Genomic DNA, 7,570 nt, shown 5'->3' on the forward strand with positions numbered 1-7,570 from the left:
TGTCAAAAGCTGATCCTTCTTTGTATGTAAAAAGTGAAAATGATTGCATTGTTATTATTCTGATCTATGTAGATGATTTGATTATTGGAGGAGATTCCGTGGATGAAATAAGAAAGTTGAAAAAAAATCTGGAAATGCAGTTTCATATGAAAGATTTGGGAGATCTGAGATATTTTCTTGGTATTGAAATCATCAGATCTGAAAGTGGTATATGTATGTTGCAAAAACAGTATGCAACAACTATGTTGAAAAAGTATGGTATGCTTGGATGCAAACCTATTGTTGTACCACTTGATAAAAACTGCAAATTGAGGGCTGATTTGGGAGCCAAAATAGAAGATGTAAACATGTACAGGTCTATGGTGGGCAGCCTTATTTATTTGACTATAACAAGACCTGATTTGAGCTATGCTGTTGGATTAGTCAGCCAGTTTATGCAACAGCCAACAAAGCCACATTTGGACTGCATTAGAAGAATTCTGAGGTATGTAAAAGCTACTCAGAACTATGGATTGTTTTACAGGGCTGATCTAGACATAAATCTGGAAGGATATACAGATGCTGATTGGGCTGGAAGCCAAACAGACAGGAGATCCACAAGTGGATACATGTTTACCTTGGGAAGTGCAGGAATTTCATGGAGCAGCAAGAAACAGGCTACTGTTGCATTGTCCAGTACAGAAGCTGAGTATAGAGGGGCTGCAATAGCCACATGTGAAGAAGTATGGATCAGAAGACTGCTTGCTGATCTGGGAGTATATATAGATGGTGCTGTCACAATCTGGTGTGACAATATGAGCAGCATTCAGCTTGCAAAGAACCCAGTGTTCCATGCAAGAACAAAGCACATTGAGGTGCATTATCACTTTGTTAGAGAAAAAGTGATGGAAGGTGAAGTTGATCTGGTGTATGTGAATACAAATCAGCAGGTTGCTGATATCCTTACGAAGGGATTGAGTGTGGAAAAGCATACACAGTTTCGGAACATGATGGGAGTTGTAGACATTGATATGATGGCTGAAAAGCATCATGAAAAAGAAGTTGTAGATAACCCCAAGAAAGGATAAGTTGAGCTTGAGGGGGAGTGTTGAGAAGCAAGCTCAACATGGTATGTGATGCTTATGAGAAATAAGCTATAGTAGCTATTTAGCTACTAGTGAACAAAAAGGTAAAACAGCTAATTAGCTAGTGAACAGCTATTTAGCGACTGACAGCTAATTAGCTACTGGCAGCTAATTAGCTGCATGTGTAATAACTTATGACTTAGGTAAAAGTAAGTGAGAGTGAATAGGAAGAAGTAGTAAGTAAGAAGACATACAGTGAGTAGAGAACTCTGAGAGAGAGTGAGAGACCAGAAGACTGACGAGAGCAAGTTGAGCTCTACATGTAATAGAAGAAAACCATTTTGCTACTACAGAGGTAAGTCCCCTTTCCTTTCTCTGTCTGTTTAGAGCACGCTAACGATCCAGCACACTACGATCCGCCGCGCATACATAAGAAGAGCCCGAGTGCCTTCTTCACGTTTTCTTAACAAATTTCCATCTTTAGGCACATCCTTAACCTTATTTTTCAATCTTTCTTCATATGCTTTACGACGAGCATTTTGTTGTGAGACAATACGATCTTCACTCACAAAGCATTGCGTACCTTTGAGGTATACCCAACTATTTTCGAGTATGATCCGCCACTTTGTATCATCTGTCATTGTACATACAATAGGCCTTTCTCCGGAGCGAGTAACACCATGTTTCCCAACTCGGTGTGCCCCAAATACATTCACATCTGACATCCCATAATGCATGCTAAAAAATTCACCAATGCCCTTTCAAGGGATGCGGGTGTTTCCATACTCTCGTCTTTAATCCCATGGAGGACAATGTTCTTTGATCGTCGTTCACATTCTTTCAATTCTCAGACATCTATGCTTTCTATATTCTTCTCTTAATGCATCACATGCATACTAGATGAGTTTGATACCACATCCCCACCACATACATCGGCCCATGACTTCGTTGTACATACATTTTTCATCTTACTTACATCCCGCCTCATCATGTCCAATTTTTCTTCTTTTAATACTTCCTTTAACTCAGTCTTGTTAAGGCACTCATTTGTTTCGAAAGAAACTCTTTTACATTCTTGAATCTCTTCTTGAAGTTTTGCAACCACTTGCTTAAGATTTTCATTCTCAATGACAACAATTTGGAGCTTAGCATTCTCTTTCATTAACTTCCTAATCTCTTCACCTTGCTTGTTTATGGTTTCTTGAAGAGAAATCAAGTGACTCATAAGTATTTTGTCCATTGCATTGGAATCGAGATTTGTTGGTGATCTCGGCTCATTATCAATCATACCCCCGAACTTTGCGGTGGCTTTACGAGTGTTTACCATTGTAGGGACAAACCCTACGGGAAGAGAGAGACAGAGAGGGAGGGAGAGAGAATGTACCTTTCACTCGATTTAGGGCTTCAAAATCTACCTTGCGTTTGAGGAACCGTGGGGCAAAGATGGTTGTGGATGAAAATGCTCATAACTTCAACGGAATTCAGTAAATGAACATTCTTTAGAAAGCTCTCTAAAAGAGATTTCCAATGAGCTAGAGAGAGAGAGAGAGAGAGAGAGAGGTACAAGGGGTGAGTGTGTGTGAGGGAGAACTACACAGATGAAGAGAGAGAGAGGGAGTGAGAGGGAGAGGGAGAGACTAGAGAGGGAGGGAGACAACAGACAATGGGAGAGACAGAGAGAGTGAGGGAGAACTACACAAATGAGGAGAGAGAGAGAGAGAGAGAGACTACACAAAGGAGAGAGACAAAGATAGAGGGAGACCACACAGACATGAGAGAGAGAGTGGGAGGGAGGGAGCGTGTACAATGTATACTACATAGTGGATCGTCTGAGAGAGAGAGAGACAGAGAGACAGAGAGAGAGGGAGGGAGGGAGGTTTCCAAAGCGGTTTCCAAGGGATCGGTTTGGTTTGGTTTGGTTCGGTTCAGATTTGAGAACCCCAAAACGGTTTAGGCTTAAACGGTTTGACTTGGATCAGGCCAAATCGGCTATGCCTAAACCGAACCATTGTTGATCCCTACTAATGTAGTAACTTGTTTGGGGAAAAAAAAATGCACCAAAAAATCATCCTAAAATCTATGAGTGAGGTGATCACACAAATAGGGTTGTGCAAAGGCAAACACACAATTTAAACATGCGATTCACGAGGACACCAAATTCATAGAAACTATTATTTTAAGATGTTATTCATTGTGAATTCATCTTCCTTAGTTCAGATTCTTAGTGATCTTGCTTGAGTAGCATCAGCCCATTGAAAATTATGCAACACGAATTTTTGCGACGTCTTAGGTGAACCCAACATAAAAAAGTGATAAGGGTAGATAGTCACAATACTATATGAAGTTTTATAAATGATATTCAAGAAACTTTTGCAAGAATGGGAAGATATGACGTTGCGAAAGAGAGTTTGAGATTGTTAGTTTTTTTTTTGTTTTTTTTGAAGATTCACCTTGGTATTATTGGGAAGATGCCAAAAGGCTACAAAGAACTCATACATGAAAACACAACCACCATACCCACATCAACCAACATGTCAAATAGCAAAAACCCTCACACTTGTTAGCTATTTTCAAGGAGACAACTCTCAAATTATAACGATATAAAATAATGATATGCTTCAAAGCAATGCAAATGAGTCAAGAAAATGGGTGTTCAATTGGAAAGGATGTCTCTCTAATGATTTCATTAACGAAGAACTTCATAGGTTCCATAAGAGAAGTAGTTTGTTTCCTCATTGGTGGCCTCAAGAGAACTTCTCTCATATCTAGTTTGTTGAAAGGGAAATAATTGGGGTGAATAGACAAGGTGAATGTCAAAAAGTGATTCAAAATGTAGCTCCCTCAAGTAGTGTGCTCTTAAGGGGATGCCTGGCAAATTGCAATGAGCTTCAACCATGTTGTGCACGTAGAGAAACTTGTGGATTCCATGAGAGAGTGAGTGCCCTTTTTCAATATGGTGAAAGGGGCTTAGGGTAAATAAAGGTCATGGTAATGATGGATGTGACATCCAACATAGAGTGATGGTAGTAGCACTTTGTTCAACTAATTTAATGAATGAAACTCAACATCCATTTACCAATGTTAGATTTGAGCTTATAACCTCTCTCTTAACACCCCATTTACTCAATTGTTATTGTTAGCTTTTATAATTTTTGTAACATTTATTCTATGTTTACCATCTTTCTGAATTTATATAAAAGCCATGTAGTCTTCTTAATTTCTTCAATTAAACTCACAGCCTCACCACAATATATGCCTACTTGAGGTTGTGGCACAAACACGAAGCTCATTATTCAAAAAGAAAAAACGACACGTTTGAGGTTGAAGGGGCATGTTATGATATCAAGCCCAACCAAACACTTTTTCAAGGAATATGTGCTAAAGTCCATTTTGTCATGACCCTAAGAAGAGATACATCTTGTATGATGTCACATCATGATGTGCCATGCTATACAAGGTTCATGACAATTTGAGACATATGAAATTGTGAAGACCAAAAAATAAGAAAACATAGAAATGTAGTTCAAATCGTAAGAGCTACGCATTGGGACAATAGGTTCAATAGTTTGAAACATAATTAACGAAGCTATAAATATGAACATGTCAAATTGTCACTCCATTTCATGTAGATTTGTTCTTAAGATCTTCAAATGTATTTGGAAACAAATGACTCGTCGCAATGACCTCAAGGATTTAATATTCTTTTTGTTTATTCGATGAATCTATAGAGTCTTAAAACCGAAGTTGAAAGTCCTCATCATTTTAGGGCTCCCTTTATCGCATATCTAGAACTTTAATTTTCATGTGTGCACTCATCTATAAAATACATATTTGAAGTATTTTTTCTAAAAAAAGATAAAATATTTTTAGCGTACATATTCAATGTGTATTGTATGCTAAGTATTTTTTTGAAATGGGGTGTCATCCTAATGATCTTGCAAGATGAGAAGGTCCTAATCTTCTTTACGGCCATGTAATTTGTATTGTCCTTTCCAAAATCCTGAAAACAAACAATGCATAAAACTCCCAATCCATATTGGCATTATTGTATTTGTTAAACCATGTCAAGGGTTACTAACAACGTAAGTTAGTAAGGTTCATTCAATATCATTGGCATTCACATGGGTATAGCTCTAATGTTAGGCACTTTTGTTAAGTCCATGATTTTAGAAAACATAAGAAAAAGAATAGGAGTTTGAATCCAACTCGTACTGGCCGATGATGAAGGGCACTAGTTTATAGTTGTAGGTACCTACTTACATTAAATAGTCAATTTGAAAGGATATGTACGTAGTCTCATATTCTTGAACTCGATTGGAGGGTGATTCCCTGATTTATGTATAGGCTACCTTTTGTAGTTTTTCTGTAATAATCTCTCCTGATTGATGGGAAAGTAGTTTTTCTTTTGAAAAAAAACAAAGGAGTTTGAAATCTTTAAATTAATATTAAATGAAAATTACAAACCTAGAAGTTTCTATTTCAAAGGTTTATTATTATTATAAATGGTGGGGTAAAAGTAAAGTGATGGAAGCAGAAACAAATATTGATGATCTTTTCATCATAAAAGAAAGGATGTGCTATAGGTAGAGATTTTTAAGAGATAAAGAAAGGATGTGCTATACTCATGACATTTTATCATTTTTTCTTTTTACGAAGAAAGTGTCTTTATGTGAGTTACCCCACCTTAAAGATATGGTTGGGGTACCTTTTACATTGGAATTTGGGACCATGAGTCACATCCACATCGAAACCCTTTGACCTCCCACTTCTTTTTGAGAGACTTGAATAGAAATGAAGTTAGGCCTAGTATTAAGCCATTTTCTTTATAGAACATGTTTTTTACTAGAACTCTTTATCGTAAATTTTATTTTTACTTTCGATGAATGGGTAAATACCCCATTTTTGTTGTAAACCAATTTTGGTCTTAGAAGACATTAATATATCTTTCTTTCTATCTAGCACATTACCCTATCTGGCACACTCCTCTCTATTTATCATTAAACTCCTCTAAAACCATTACTAATCACGAACAACAAAAAGACATTGTAATCTTCATATATTCAAGGACCACCCGTTTGTATTAATCATCTTGTCACTTGCAAAATTTCAAAAAAATATATTGTACATGCCCAAATAGGCTGTGAGAAAGGTATCTTTTTATGTGTCCCCTTTGTCTTTCAACAAAAGACAGAATTGCTATTTAATGGAGGCCTATGATATATTCCTTTCTCAAAGATACTCAAGTTGAAATCGGGGGCTTTGCATACAATATGCGTAGAATACGTATGCTAAGTATTATACACTTTTTTCCAAAATACTTAGAATATGTATTCTATAGATAAAATACATTAAATACATGTAAAAATATGCCAAACATAGTATGAACCATATGTATCATATGTGCATTCGTATTCGAGCATGTTTCGATAATTCAAGTATGGTAAACACCCTCGAAGTATGATAAAAACCATCCTTTTGTATTCATTATTTATTGTAAGATAAAACTATTTTTAAGGTTAAAAAGTGAGAAAAAAATCAAAGATGTAAAAAAAGTATGTTTTCATAAATAACACACGCATTGGTCTGCAAACATATGAAAAGGAATGTTAGAGCAAAAGAATGTGAATATTGCGTTCTACGATACCAATTTATACTTAAGAATATTTAAAGTTTTTTTGTAAAAAATTGTTCTTTATTTATTTTAAATTATTTTAGATTTTTCGGGAATGATCTAATACTTATTAAATATGTATAATACATGAAATATTATAGGTTGGCAAATCTAAAACATGGAATATCTATAGAATGCTTTAAGGGTATACTAGAACATATTCTAACCATAGAAAATACGATTTCTTTCACAACTTTGCTTGTGGACTTACTTGGTCGGTGATAATTCCCCGAATTCCAATTTATGCATAATTATAGAAGGCCAACACAACATGTAACCAACATTATTATGTTGCTGAAAATAATTGGAGGTGGTTTGATTACTAACTCCCATTACACTAACTTTGGTGGACATCGATGGTAGTGTGTCCTCAAATATTCTTCCATTTCGCATAGTGTTGATGGTTTCGATGATCGCATTCTATATCTATATCCATATTTGGGAGGGATCTAATTTTCCTTTCATTTTATTGCGAGAAAAAGAAAGTAAAAGAGAGGCACGCTCACTAATTGAGATAATTACAATGATAAAATAATGGAAACTAGAACTAGCAATCGACGATGGTTTGGTTTGAATCGAACCGAACCGCGACGTGACGTGACGGCTTAATGGTTTAAGCAGTTGATTTCGGTTTGAACCTTTATTGACTTAATAGCTTAACGGTTTAAAGTTAACATTTAAATATTAATTTATTTTCTTGAATATGTTTTTGAACAACTTATAAGTTTGAGGCTTAATTATAACATTTTTGACCTTAACTTAAAAATTGAAACCACACTTTTAACGGTTAAACGGTTTGAAAAACTCTTCAACCATCTAGTTTGGGCATAGAATT

This window comes from Azolla caroliniana, unplaced genomic scaffold, assembly GCF_043228905.1.
Source record: "Azolla caroliniana isolate FFs.n. ecotype wild unplaced genomic scaffold, voAzoCaro1.0.p SCAF_8, whole genome shotgun sequence".
Taxonomy (NCBI): Eukaryota; Viridiplantae; Streptophyta; class Polypodiopsida; order Salviniales; family Salviniaceae; genus Azolla; species Azolla caroliniana.